Source organism: Acipenser ruthenus, chromosome 5 (genome assembly GCF_902713425.1).
Source record: "Acipenser ruthenus chromosome 5, fAciRut3.2 maternal haplotype, whole genome shotgun sequence".
Classification (NCBI taxonomy): Eukaryota; Metazoa; Chordata; class Actinopteri; order Acipenseriformes; family Acipenseridae; genus Acipenser; species Acipenser ruthenus.
The window spans coordinates 58866920-58882972 of record NC_081193.1 but is presented as its reverse complement, the minus strand read 5'-3'; the positions used below and the strand labels follow the sequence as shown (position 1 = coordinate 58882972).

General features: G+C 39.7%; 1 protein-coding gene across 11 annotated transcripts in view; it reads right to left on the bottom strand.

Moving 5' to 3' along the window:
* LOC117403094 (endoplasmic reticulum membrane-associated RNA degradation protein-like) overlaps window positions 1-16053 on the bottom strand; it is a 144196-nt gene that overhangs the window by 17147 nt on the left and 110996 nt on the right. The window lies entirely within an intron of this gene.

Genomic DNA, 16053 nt, shown 5'->3' with positions numbered 1-16053 from the left:
GAGCATCTTGTTGGCCTTTTTTTAGCTTCCCCACATTGTCCAGATGAAGACATTTCTGAGTCAACGTAAACTCCTAGGTCTTTTTCATAGTTCCCTTCTTCAATTTCAGTATCTCCCATATGATATTTATAATGCACATTTTTATTGCCTGCATGCAATACTTTACACTTTTCTCTATTAAATTTCATTTGCCATGTGTCTGCCCAGTTCTGAGTGCTGTCTAGATCATTTTGAATGACCTTTGCTGCTGCAACAGTGTTTGCCACTCCTCCTATTTTTGTGTCGTCTGCAAATTTAACGAGTTTGTTTACTATATCAGAATCTAAATCATTAATGTAGATTAGGAATAGCAGAGGACCTAATACTGATCCCTGTGGCATTTTGAGGTTTCTCCTCAGTACTTTCTGTTTTCTACATGTTAACCACTCCCTAATCCATGTGCATGCATTTCCTTGAATCCCTACTGCGTTCAGTTTGAGAATTAATCTTTTATGCGGGACTTTGTCAAAAGCTTTCTGGAAATCTAAATAAACCATGTCGTATGCTTTGCAATTATCCTTTTTCAATGTTGCATCCTCAAAAAAGTCAAGTAGGTTAGTTAGACACGATCTCCCTTTCCTAAAACCATGCTAACTGTCTCCCAGGATATTGTTACCATATAGGTAATTTTCCATTTTGGATCTTATTATAGTTTCCATAAGTTTACATACAATAGAAGTCAGGCTCATTGGTCTGAAGTTACCTGGTTCAGGTTTGTCTCCCTTTTTGTGGATCGGTATTACATTTGCTATTTTCCAGTCTGTCGGTACAACCCCTGTGTCAAGAGACTGTTGCATGATCTTGGTTAGCGGTTTGTAAATAACTTCTTTCATTTCTTTGAGAACTATTGGGAGGATCTCATGCAGCCCAGGGGATTTGTTTATTTTAAGAGCTCCTAGTTCCTTTAACACTTCTGCCTCTTATGCTAAAGTTATTTAAAATTGGATAGGAACAGGTCGACATGTCGGGCATGTTGTCCCTGTCCTCCTTTGTAAAAACCTGTGAAAATTAATCATTGAATATATTTGCTATTATTTTTTCTTCATCTATGATTTTTTGCCATTTGTGTCTCTTAGACATTTAACCTGCTCTTTGAATGTTCTCTTGCTGTTATAATATTGGAAAAACATTTTGGAATTGGTTTTAGCCCCCTTAGCAATATTGATTTTTATCTCTCTCTTGGCCTTTCTAACTTCATTCTTGACTTTTTGTTTGACTTTGTGTTTGCAGTTCCAAGTACTCTTTCTGTGTACTTTGTTTTTGGTCCCTTTTAAACGCTCTGTAAAGTGCCTTTTTTAGCTGAATATTTTTTTTTAATTGATCTATGAAACCATTTTGGCCATTTTGTTTTAGATTTAGATTTGTCTACTTTTGGGATGTAATTGTTTTGCGCCTCTAGTACTACATAATTAATAATCACAATACTCGTACGGTTCTTGTTTTATTTATTACCATAGCTGCATTTTATTAACAGCAATAGCGGCTAGTTGAATATGTTTTCGGTGTTTGAAATGGATACATTTCTTGCAAAAGAAAAACAAAGGAAGAAAACACAAGTCTACAGAAAGTGCAAAGCGACAGAAAGACATACAGAGTCCCTTTGGATCATTATTATGCTGGCTTTAATAAAAAAAAAAAAAAAAAGGTTAGCATTGTTATTATGTTTTATTTTGAGGTTAATGTTTTTGATACTGTAAACATTATAAAAGGCACACAATTATGCTGACGTGGGAAGTAAGTGCAGACTATTTTGTATTATTTATAATAGAATTGCCGAATAGAAACCACATACGAGTGTTTCCAAAGAGATTCCTTAATTCTGTGCATCCAGACATGTAATTAAGTTTTAAGAATGAAGCCTGCTGTTTGGTATTCGTCTTAAAACAGCAGTTTGTCAGTCCCAGACTGTTGTGAAAAATTAGATATTAAATAAAGGGGGGGGGGGGGGGGGAATCATATTAGTCTGCCTTTTATTGCTACTGTGATATCATTCAGTGAGCGAAAATTGTAAAGGGTACTTTAGCTGAAACCTCCAGACAGAAGGGGTACATTTTCAAAAAGGCTGAAAACCCCTGGTTCAGAGGTATCTCTAAAAGAATTGGAAGTTATTTAGAGATATCTTTAAATGATTTAGAGATATCTGAAAATTATTTAAAGATATCTCAAAAACATTTTGAGATATCTTAAAAATGATCTAAAGAGATCTGAAAATGCATTTTAGACATCCCATTTAAAGCTCCATTTAAAGAGATCTGGAAATCATTTTGAGATATCTAAATATATTTTAGATATCTTAAAATAAGTTAGAGATATCTTTAAATATTTTAAGATATTTAGAGAGATATCTAGAAGTGATTTAGAGATATCTCTAATTGATCATTTGGTTTGCCATACATTAACACATTTCTAAATTAACTTTTAAAAAGTAGTAGTCATAGTAACTTTTGCTAACATAATTCCATACATCTCATAAAGCCATTTTGCAAGTCCATTAGCTAAATATGTCTCAAATGTACAGTTTTAACAGAAACACATGTTATAGCACACTTGTATTTTCATTTTAAAACATGATGGGCCCGATTCACAGATGATCTACCCCACAAAGGTCAGTCTGTGTACTTCAATTAGTGCTATTAACACACTCTCTTAATATCGCTTTGTGAAGGCATTTGGGGCGTTACTGTGTTAATTATATAATCTGTGCACTCCACAAAGGTGTAGGCCACGTTTAAGCACCGTCTAAATGGAGTGTTATTATAAGCAGCTTTTCAAAAAATAGCATTAATCCCATTCTTATACACGGGAGTATTAAGAAGATGCTATTCTTTGGTTACATAGAAGGCGTTAGAGAGCATGAATTAAGGCCGTCACACACCAGATGTAATGCGATTTTTCATTTGGCGACAAGATACTTTTGCAGCGACATGACCACACACACCAGAAGTGACGCAGGCAATGCAACACATTGGAAAACTGCCAGATCAATAAAACTATAAGACATTACTATTGACAAAACTATGATCAAGACTGGTACATATTTGTCAACATGATGTAGTAATTAAGAGTGTCTTCTCTGAGGGTATTTCAACATATATGGCAATAAATCATAAATACCAGGCTTATCCAGTCCCTTCAAAATTGACTCTCGTACCTTTCAAATCTGCAATGATCTTTGTCATAAAACTCTGGGCATTTTTCCACAACAAGTATTATTGTTTCCTCCGTCATTTTGGATACTGCTTCGCCCTGCTGGACCGCGTGCATTCAAGCTGTTCTCCGGTTGGTCAATTCTCTAGTTGTCGCACAACAAATCACAAAAAATAGGATTCAATTCTATTTATTTTGCGTCGTCCTGATGTTGCCCCCGCGTCACCTGTCGTGTCGCCTGTGGTGTGAAAGATACTTAACAAAAGTGTAGATTCTATTCATTTTGTCGCATCACTGCACAGTTTCGCTTGTCACATCGCATCTGGTGTGTAGCAGCCTTTAGGCTGGGGAATCCTGTCTGCCCCATACCAATGTAGACAGTTTCCCAGACAGTTTGACATGTTTGTTAAAAGGTTTCGCCTCACATGGCAGGCAATATCAGAATTATGTGAGGAGCTTTGACCCGAATTGGAATCTATACCAGGCAATCATGTGCAATATCAGGTTTTATCACCAACTTTAAGTAGCGGTTACAGTTCTCCATTTCCTGTAATTATACAGCATGTTTTCTACAGTGTATGGTATTTCCTATTACCATTATTATAATTAAGTGTCATACACATTCATACAGTGCCCTCCATAAGTATTGGGACAGTGAAGTCAAAATTGCTATTATTGCTGTACACTCAAGCAATATGAAAATACGAGTAAAAGTTTAATATGAGGCAAAAGTACAGAATGTCACCTTTTATTTCTGGTGGTTTCAAGACATGTTTTACCAACTAAGAATAACAACACTTTTAGAATTCCATCCCCCAATTTTATGTGAGCATAAGTATTGGGACAATTCAACTTAAAGCAAATATAAGTAGTATAAAAGCTAGTATTTATCACAAATCCCTTGCATGCAATAACAGCAGTGAGTCTGCGACCCATTGACATCACCAAACTCTTGGTATTGTCCTTTGAGATGCTTTGCCAAGTCTTTACTGCAGCAATTTTCAGCTGTTGCTTGTTTTGGGGAGTTTCTGCCTTCAGTCTCCTCTTCAGCAAGTGAAATGCATGTTCAATCGGATTTAAATCAGGAGATTGACTTGGCCAGTCTAAAACTTTCCACTTTTTTCCCCTGATGAACTCCTTGGTTGCGTTGGCAATGTGTTTTGGGTCATTGTCCTGTTGCATTGTGAAGTGCCAGCCAATGAGTCTGGTGGCATTTTCTTGTACATTGGTAGCCAAGATGCTTCTGTACACTTCTGAAGTCATTCTGCTGCTGCCATCATTCGTTACATCATCAATAAAGAAGAGTGAGCCCATTCCAGAGGCAGCCATGCATGCCCATGCCATGACACTACCTCCACCAGGCTTCACAGATGAGGTGGTATGCTTTGGATCATCTGCAGTTCCTTTTTTTTTCTCCACACTTTTGCCTTCCCATCACTTTGATAAAGGTTGATCTTCATCTCATCTGTCCATAAAACTGTTCCAAAACTCTACTGGCTCATCTCTGTACTTTTTAGCAAATTCTAATCTGGCCTTTCTGTTTTTGGTGCTGATCAGAGGTTTGCATCTTGGAGTGTAGCCTTTGTAATTCTGCTGCCAAAGCCTTCTGCGAACAGTAGATTGTGACACTTTCACCCCAGCATAGATAGAACTGAGACCACACATTCACACCTCTTTTATGTGTGAACAATCAATGCACAGGAAACACCTGATCAATTAGAAACACCTGTGAGCCAAATGTCCCAATACTTATGCTCACATGATGGACTATGAAAGTGCTGTTATTCTTAGTTGGTAAAACATATATGTGTTGAAACAGCCAGAAATAAAAGGTGACAGTCTGTACTTTTGCCTCATATTCACCTTTTAATCGTATGGTAAGTGGTTAGGGTTAGGGTTAGAGTTAGAGTTACCAGGTGACCTGGCGTGGAGCAACCTCCACACCTCGCCCTCTCTCAACAGGAGTCCCCCAAGGGTCAGTCTTTCTTGAGTCCTCTCCTGTTCTCTCTCTACACCCGCTCCCTGGGCCCCCTCATCGCATCCTATGGTTTCTCATACCATTTCTATGCTGATGATGCTCAGATTTTCCTCTCCTTCCCCACCTCTGACTCCACCATCCCCTCCTGTATCTCTACCTGTCTGTCTGCTATCTCCTCCTGGATGCACTTGCATCACCTCAAACTCAACCTCTCTAAATCTGACCTCCTGTTCTTTCCCTCCTCTGATCTCTCTATCTCCATTCCTCTGGAATCTACCACACTCTCTCCCTCTTCCTCCGCTAAGAACCTTGGAGTCACCCTGGACCCCTGCCTCTCTTATTCCCAGCACATCTCCACTCTGGCATGCACTTGCCGATTCATCCTGAGCAACATACGAAGAATCCGACCCTTCCTCACCAACTACGCCACCCAGCTCCTGGTCCAGGCCCTGGTACGCTCCCGCCTAGACTACTGCAACTCCCTCCTGGCTGGCCTCCCTGCGTCTGCCACCCGTCCGCTCCAGCTCATCCAGAACTCCGCTGCTCGCCTGGTGTTCTCTCTGCCTCGCTTCTCCCATGAAACTCCACTGCTCCGCTCACTCCACTGGCTCCAGATCACTGCTCGCATCCAGTACTAGCCTACAGATGCCTTGACCAGACTGCACCCAGCTACCTCCACACCCTCATCTCTCCCTACACCCCCACTCGACCTCTCCTCCTGCACTAGAAGACTGGCTCTACCTCCTCTATGCTCCCCTGCCTCCAGAGCCTGCTCCTTCTCCACTCTCGCCCCGCAGTGGTGGAATGACCTTCCTACAGATGTCAGGACTGCCCAGTCTCTGACCACATTCCGGCGCCTCCTCAAGACTCACCTCTTCAGACAGCACTTGTAGAACTCCTCTTTTTTTCCCTCTGGACACTTATCACTCTTCCTTAAATGCGCTTTACTTGCTCTTATCTGCCCCCTATTTTACTGCATTTAATCCTGTACTTTAGAATACTGTAATCTGTCAAGTGTTATTTAATCTGTAGTATTTTGTATTTAATTATATCCTGATGTAACTATCACTGACACTGTTATCTGCTCTGTTATTGAATCGTATTTTGTCATACTTGTACTTGCTAGAACCAAAGTCATTGTATTTATCTTGCTCTTAACTGTATTATTACTTGTACTGTGATTCTTGAAATGTATTTTTCTTTACGACTGTAAGTCGCCCTGGATAAGGGCGTCTGCTAAGAAATAAATAATAATAATAATAATAATAATAATAATAATAATAATAATAATAATTTTCATATTGCTCGAGTGTACAGCAAAAATAGCAATTTTGACTTCACTGTCCCAATACTTATGGAGGGCACTGTATATAAGAATATCCAATAGAAATCTTGCAGAAGGTTTATAAGCCACACAAACCAAGATGATTTAAATGTTTGGTCCGTATATCAGATCGGCCCGTCACATAAATTATTCTGTTTTTGTTGCAGTGAGAGATTAATTTGGTAATGTTTGAATCAATGACCAAACAATGTATGGGTTTGTTGATTAGCCTGTTAAGTAGTTGTTAAACAATACATATGATGAAATAGGCTACATTAAAAGAGTAAGTAAGTAGCGGGGTTACGAAAAATATAGCATAACAACAAGTGCTCTGGCTTTTCTGTTCTGTACATCATGTATTATTATTATTATTATTTATTTCTTAGCAGACGCCCTTATCCAGGGCGACTTACAATTGTTACAAGATGTCACATTATACATTATTTCACATTATACAGATATCACATTATTTTTACATACAATTAGCCATTTATACAGTTGGGTTTTTACTGGAGCAATCTAGGTAAAGTACCTTGCTCAAGGGTACAACAGCAGTGTCCCCCACTGGGGATTGAACCCACAACCCTCCGGTCAAGAGTCCAGAGCCACAGCAGTCATTTTGACGGTTTGAGGTTTTCAAATTTAAAATTACTTTGCATGTCTGAAAGTTACGCAGTTGTCTGTTTATGACTTTTCCTAAATACATGTATCAAATACCCTGACAGCGTGTCAAAGACAGGATAGCAAAAATAAGGACGTTATAATCCCACCCACCTAGAACTGCCAAAGCAGTCATTTTGTCAATACATGTTTTTATTTTGAATATAACCTACAATATTCTAGTTATTTTATATATATATACATATACATACATTATATATACATGCCTGTTGTTACCTCTACTGGACCTGGCAGCCATCAATTCCTTTGTTATGTACAAGGAATGCACCAGGGAAAATATAAGTAGGTGAGATTTAATCTTGAAGCTTGCCACAGCGCTTTGGCAGAAACATTTCAATCAGAAAACTGCAAAGCAGCAGGGAAACGCAGCTGACACACGCAGGCAGGATAAATCGTATGTTACTTTCGTTTTAAATTAAAAAATAATTTCATTTTTACAGTTTTGTATGTACATATACCTGTTTACACACTAGTTTCTTTTGAAATGTTTATTTTATTATAGTTTTTCATTTTTTGAAGTAGTGCTTTATATGTGGTAAGTTAGAAAATAAACCTTTTTATGTTTAATTGTTCATTTAAATACAGCGTTTTGGCTGTGCAGATGGTTGATATGATGTGCTTCAATAAAACGTTTGAGTTGTATCCGATAGTTTGTCTTTCATTTTAATATTGATGTGGTTTAAAATGTAAATGTCATAATGACTGTCGGCGGCAGTTTTAGGTACGAGTATAACCGCGGTGGTTCTAGTTTTACAGCTGTAAGTGTAAAAATGTTGTGAGGATGTTAACTATGAAATGATAAATTACATACACAAATACAAGTGTGCTTGTGTTACATAGCCTATTTAAATAAATCTAGATATAGTACATACCATTAGTAACTGTGCGAGGACTGAATATCTGTTACCCCAATTCCTTTGATGCTTTCCATGTTCACAGTTAATTGGACTTATATTTTTAGAGGGGCTAAATAAGTATCCAGGGGCGGTCTACCACTCAAGCAGATTTCTTTTGTCTTTTCACTTTTTTTTGTCTTTAGATTTTTCTTTAGCTTTTCACTTTGTCAGTCCATCCTTCTTTTCTTTTTAGTTTTAGTAAATTTTCTGCAATATTGATTTCCAGACGATGTCTGTCCTTGATTGGCTGTGTGTTGTTGATTGAAAGCTGCACCAAGTCAAAATTGCCCGGACAGTGCTAAAAAGCAGTGGCGTTCTAGACAGGGTGCTGCACCCTGTGGTTGAACCAGGCTTGGAGAGAATGCATGCATGAGCCCTAAGGGGAGTATCTGGGATGCTGCTGCCATCAGGTCTCTGGAAGGTCAGTACCCTCACCGCTGCATTGGACTGAAACAGCTCCACGCAGACAGCTAGCCTCTAGATTCTGGATTGGCGATCATGTTTCCGGAATTGAGGCTAGGCAGCCCTTTGAGAGGGCGTTTAAACCGGCTTTTCAACTGGTTAACCGTGATACCTAACCATTGGAGGTGGTTAGTGACCAGTTCCGTGTGCAACACTGACTGTGCTGGTGACAGTCATCCAGGTAATTGATCACTCTGATGCCTTTTAGTCAGAGGGGCCAATATAGCATCTGACCAGCGTAATAAAGACAACGTTAAAACAAACTTTACATTAACGGAAAGTACACCTCAATAATAATAACTGCGGCGACAATCCTTCTCAGGAACTAAATCGGAAAGAAAACAACATTCTTTATGTCAGTGATGACTCTGTCCATTAATAATAACTGTGTGGCTTCCCGTACAGAATGCTTTATCTACAGTTATAGCACAGATATAGTTTGTTACCAAAAAGATCAACTAAAAGTAGCCTTTTATTTAAAAATAAATCAACAAATAACTGAAGTATTGTGAGTGGTGTAGCCCAGAAAACAGACTGAAAACTGTAAACATTTTTTTTTAATTTTACTGAAGTAAATTAACTAGGAAAAAACATACGCACTCCAAAATGCGTAGGTGCAAAGTACAAAATTTAATCAGTATGAGAAACACATTACTCACAATGGTATGCTTGGATGCCATGTTAATGGAGGACTGAAATATTTACGTTTATTTATCAGTTCGGATTTGGAGGACTGCACCTTTAAGTTTCATTTTGGACTATTGTGTTTGCCAAAGAGAGACCGGTGAACAATAAAGTTAGAAAAAAACAGATGTGACAAAGGTTATTGTCATAACCCTGGTTCCCTGAAATAGAAATGTATGCATTACACAATGGGTTAACCTATTACGCCCGATTCAACTGAACACTTCTACCAAAGCTGCGTCTTACGCCCGCAACATCAGCTCATCTGTCTCCGCCCCCAAAGGAGACAAAACTGCTTGCAGGGCGGCACTCAGTGCCATACATTTTCTTTAGCCTACTGCACAGAATGTACGCAACAACCAAAGAATTGTAATGGATACATTTCTACTTTAGGGAACCAGGATTATGATAACCATTCCCTTTCAAGTACGAAATGTATTCCATTCCACAATGGGTAAGTATACCCAAGCCGTCGCAAGGATATGACTTGCAGAACAGCCAATTTGGCGAGACCGATGGCTTGCCATAATTATAAGGCACGATAATGACCACAGAACGCATAATTACCTCATGCGTGTGCTTCTGAATCTTGACTGTCTCCACAATCCACTACAGTAGTTTGCATGCGAAAATATCCTGCATTTTCCAAAAACTTCAATCCATGTATACAGTTGAATTATAATTAGACTTTCTAGCGTTAATCATGTAAACACAGAAAAGTGACGTTTTAAGAAAATCTGTTTTCTGATTCAGTTTTCCGAAAACGCTTTGTCATGTAAACATACTGAATGACTGGCTGTCTGAAAAAAATGACATATTGCTAAATAATATCCTTGGAGATTTTTATGGCACAGTCCGAAACTGTAAAGGTGAGCAATACGGAATCAGCAGCTATGTTGGGCTCCGTGCTGGATTGAACAGGCAGTCTAATGAGCGACACAGAACTAACAAGTACAAACAGCGTCTTTGTGGGTACAATTAAACTTAGGACGAGAAGGCCGGGGTAAAACACAACATCATCACACAATAACTGAAAGAGATTTTCAAAAAATCAAACATTCTGAAGCCCTGAACCCTGACACAGCTGTTGGTCTTGTGAGTAAAGTTTGGTTTGACCTATAGTTACATTTTGGACGCAGGGGAAAAGAAGTTAACAGACAACTACTGCCAGATTCTTTTGTTATAAAAACAGATGAAAACGGAGTTAGGTATGCCACCATGACCTTTAACAAAAGTACAAAAAAAATCACAAAAATCCCTACGAACCGAACAAAGAATGTCACCGCGGATTCATGTTTGAAGAGCCTGGAAATCACTTGTGTCCAGTAGCAACACTAGAGAAGTACTTGTCAAAACTTCCAGCAAATCCGCCTGCCTTTTTTTTTTCTTCACTCTAACAAAGGAGAGCAAAACATGTTTAATAATCGCGGTGTATGGTATAGGCTAGAGCCAATGGGAGTGGATTACACTATGTAACACAATTTTTGTTCCTGGGTAGTAAGTGTTATTTCCTAATTGCTTATGCCTCAAAAGTATAGAAAATGGCTATTATTCCCCACAAACTTTGCTTTTGTGACCAGGACAGTGATATTTTGAAATGTACCTATTTCCAATGAGAAAACGGGCGAATTTGTGTCTTTTTGTCCACATAAGTCAGAAAAAAACAACATATGAATCCAAATTAACATGTATTTATACTAAAGTAATACAAAAATGACTACAAAAGATTTAGAAGTGAGTAGTTTTTCGAGATTTACGATTATACTGTAAATCACTTTCACGAATCAGCCCCCAAATGTAGTCTCCCATCATGTTCTCGTTATACTGTCCTTGGTAGCGGCGTTCAAAGTCCAGTATATCCTGGTGGAAGCGCTTGCCTTGCTCCTCCGAGTACGCTCCCATGTTCTCCTTATCAAGATGAGCATCAAGGATATGGACTTTGAGGGACATCCTACAGCCCATTGTGCCGTAGTTCTTCACCAGAGTCTCAACCAGCTCCACATAGTTTTCGGCCTTGTGATTGCCCAGGAAGCCCCGAACCACTGCGACAAAGCTGTTCCAAGCCGCTTTCTCCTTAATAGTGAGCTTCTTGGGGAATTCATTGCACTCCAGGATCTTCTTTATCTGTGGTCAGACAGCTTAGGGAAGAAGTCTTGAAGGTACTTGAAGGCTGCCGACTCCTTATCTAGAGCCCTGACAAATTGTTTCATAAGGCCCAATTTGATGTGCAGTGGTGGCACCAGCACCTTCCGGGGGTCCACCAGTGACTCCCACTTGACGTTGTTCCTCCCCACAGAGAACTCGGTCCGCTGTGGCCAGTCCCGCCTGTGGTAGTGCGCCTTGGTGTCCCTGCTGTCCCAAAGGCAAAGATAGCAGGGAAACTTGGTAAAACCGCCTTGGAGACCCATCAGGAATGCCACCATTTTGAAGTCTCCTATGACCTCCCAGCCGTACTCATCATACTTCAAGGCGTCCAGCAAGGTCTTGATGCTGTTGTAATCCTCTTTGAGGTGCACCGAGTGAGCCAGGGGAAGAGACGGGTACTTGTTACCATTATGGAGTAGCACGGCTTTGAGGCTCCTGGATGAGCTGTCAATGAAGAGGCGCCACTCATTCTGGTTACAGGCGATTCCGATTGCCTCAAACAGACATTGTGGCAGAAGCAGAACCCATCTTGACGGGTGAAGAAGCTGGAAAAAGGTTGGTGACGCTTCCTCTGATCTGAGACTTGCACACTTTCATCCAACAAGTTCCACTGCTTGCGCCTAGATGTCAAAAGCTCAGCACTGGACTTGGTGAGACCAAGATCACTAATCAAGTCGTTGAGGTCTTTTTGGTTGGGGTAGTATGGGTTTCTCTCCTCAGCTCCACCTCTGAAATTGTCATCTGGATCTACAACGTCTTCCTCGCTCTCTGACTTGCTGCTCTCTTCTAAAGACGACTGCTCTCTCTCCGGAGGAGTGGGTACGGGGAGCTCATGGCAGTGTGGCACCAGGGCGATGGATGAAGGAAGGTCCGGATACGTGATAGCAGGTGCATTCTTGCCAGTCCGACTTATGGAAGGGTCGACCATGCAGAAGTAGCAGTTGCTTGAGTGGTCAGTGAGTTCCCGCCAAATTCTTGGGATAGCGAACTTCATGGCTCTCTTTTCCCCTCTGTACCATCCTACAAAAATACATTTATTTCACCCATGACTAATGTGTAAGAGATTCTCGCAACATTTTTCATATATGATATATTTTTTCAATAACATTGAAAATTGTAAAACATTTTAAAATAAAAACTTTTACAATTTTAAAAATTAACAAATTTTATAACATAAAATTCCGAGCAACAATTGTCCATCTTACCTTCCAGAGTTTTATTTGCAGTGCTCGAGGGTGAAATGAGGTGCCCAGGGTTTGTCTTGATCCCCGACAGGCATGCCGAAATATGCCTTGTAGGCCTCACACATCTTAGCAGATGCTTCCACGGAGTACTTTTTCACTCTTGTCTTGATAAATTGGCCGCAGACATAGCAAAATGCGTCTGCCGGATGCTTGCAGCCTCTTGATGCCATCTCAGAAAAATGCAGATATGTATCCACTTAGACAGCTGGAACTAAACTGAACTGGTGGGCTTAAGGCCCCTGTATTTATACTACTATTTATATTACTGGAAAGTTCTAGAAAGTTCTAGAAGTTACTCCAAGTTTACTCAGCACTGAATCTATCTGGAATGTTCTAGAAAATAGGTAAATTTCAAAATATCACTGTCCTGGTCACAAAAGCAAAGTTTGTGGGGAATAACAGCCATTTTTTATACTTTTGAGGCATAAGCAATTAGGAAATAACACTTACTACCCAGGAACAAAAAAAAAAAAAAAAAAAAAAAAATTGTTACACGGTGTTATCTAGCAACAATGTTCCCTAGAATATGCAGAAAGGCAGGCACCACACAAATACACACCAATCATTGCATCCGCAGTACCTTAATACAGAAACTGTCCAACGCTGGATTGCAAGCGAGAGAAATTATGTCCATTAGTGGTCACAGATCGGAGAGCTCCCTGCAGAGTTATTGGGAACCGTTGTTAAAAAATAGAAAGCGCTGGAGCAACATCTTGACAGAGGAAAACTCCACCGCATCACCAAACAAAAAAATAAGATCAGATGAAAGCAAACCCCCTTCCTGCACTTCAATGCCCCCTTCTGCAAAAATTGACAGTCACTTTAATTATACGGTTAATGGCAACATTCAAGTTAATGTCTATGAACACAAAATTGCAACTGAAATAAAGAAAAATCTTACCTGAGTGTCAACAGTTCATAGGAACTATTTTCTGTTGCAGAAGGTTATCCTTCAAATTTCTTAATAAATCTTCAGAAACTATCTATTTCTCTTGTATTTATTTATATTTACGTTAGTAAATCAGTTTTATAAAAGCATTAAGGTACTTGAGGGCGTGGGTTACCGTGTATATTGTCACTGCTTGGTTGGTTGCAGGTACTCGGCTACGCCTCACCTAACAACACACCAAGCAGTGACAATATCCATGGTAACCCACGCCCTCCTGTACCTTAATGCTTTAATATCTGTAAATTATCATTAATCTTTTTAAAGGAAAAATGTTTGACAAATGGTATGAAGATCAATTTCCCGAATCTGACAAAGTACAGGTACCAGCAATTAATTTTATTTAAAAGAATAACAGCAACAGAAACATAACTAAAATCAACTCAAACTTGAACGAAACGAAAAAAAAAAAAACACACACACACAATAAAAGCTTTTGGGCTGTGAACATCATAAAAAACTGGCTTCAAGAAAAAAGTAACGCTGTTACCTTTCATTTACTTTCTCAGGAATGTTATGCTTCCTTAAGAAATAAAGATGGAGAGCAGTACAGCATTCAGGGCTCCCACCTCTGACTTACAAAAAACAGGGACACCAGAGTAATTTCGTACAAAAATATATAAATAAATCATATTTTGACATTTAATGTCCCAGGAAGTCTTACAGATTTCCCAGGACAGCTGCCTCAAAAAGAGAATAATCCAGGCAAAACCAGAATGGGTGGCAACCCTAACAGCATTTCCAGCTTTATCAGTCTGTGAGCTGGTATCAATCGCTTTTTGAATGATCCGCCATACAGCAGAACAGTTAATTTAGCGAAAGATGCTGCATTTAACACAGCTAACAATGTATTCGTAGCAGTAATTAAAAAACTGAGACAAAGTGGAAATGACAAAGCAACACACTATCCCCCAATAACACCTGCAGACCTGGAGAAGCTAAAAAATAGTGTGTTAGACTTATTTATGTAATTTACAAAGTTATATATGGCCATTAATTAATTAGTATAATAGGTTAATGTAATTGATATACAGAAATGTACTTAACATTGTAATAAATGCATGCTATATTTACAATTAAACGTATGTTAATATATAAAAAGAAACATGTTTAAACAAGCTGTTTCTGTTTCAGTTAATGATTGTGTTTCAACCTACATATTGAATTGATGATCATTAGCACCTGTTTGGTATAATTGTTTAATCATACACCTGACTATATGCCTACAAAATCCCTGACTTTGTGCAAGTGTACCTAGAAGAATTGATGCTGTTTTGAAGGCAAAAGGGTGGTCACACCAAATATGGATTTGATTTAGATTTTTCTTCTGTTCACTCACTTTGCATTTAGTTAATTGATAAATATAATCTATTAACATGTCTATTTTTGAAAGCATTCTTACTTTACAGCATTTTTTCACACCTGCCTAAAACTTTTGCACAGTACTGTATATACACACTGAACAAAAATATAAACGCAGCATGTAAATTGTTGGTCCCTTGTTTCATGAGCTGAAATAAAAGATCCCAGAAATTTTCCATACGCACAAAAAGCTTATTTCTCTCAAATTTTGCGCACAAATTTGTTTACATCCCTGTTAGTGAGCATTTCTCCTTTGCCAAAATAATCCATCCACCTGACAGGTGTGGCGTATCAAGAAGCTGATTAAACAGCATGATCATTACACAGGTGCACCTTGTGCTGGGGACAATAAAAGGCCACTAAAAAATGTGCACTTTTGTCACACAACACAATGCCACAGATGACTCAAGTTTTGAGGGAGCGTGCAATTGGCATGCTGACTGCAGGAATGTCCACCAGAGCTGTTGCCAGAGAATTGAATGTTCATTTCTCTAACATAAGCCGCCTCCAACGTCGTTTTAGAACATTTGGCAGTACGTAAAACCGGCCTCACAACCGCAGACCACGTGTAACCACGCCAGCCCAGGACCTCCACATCCGGCTTCTTCACCTGCAGGATCGTCTGAGACCAGCCACTCGGACAGCTGATGAAACTGTGGGTTTGCACAACCGAAGTATTTCTGCACAAACTGTCAGAAACCGTCTCAGGGAAGCTCATCTGCGTGCTCGTCGTCCTCACCAGGGTCTTGACCTGACTGCAGTTCGGCGTCGTAACCGACTTCAGTGGGCAAATGCTCACATTCGATGGCCACTGGCACGCTGGAGAAGTGTGCTCTTCACGGATGAATCCCGGTTTCAATTGTACCGGGCAGATGGCAGACAGTGTGTATGGCGTCGTGTGGGCGAGCGGTTTGCTGATGTCAACGTTGTGAACAGAGTGCCCCATGGTGGCGGTGGGGTTATGGTATGGGCAGGCATAAGCTACGGACGACGAACACAACTGCATTTTATCGATGGCAATTTGAATGCACACAGATACCGTGATGAGATCCTGAGGCCCATTGTCGTGCCATTCATCTGCCGCCATCACCTCATGTTTCAGCATGATAATGCACGGCCCCATGTCGCAAGGATCTGTACACAAT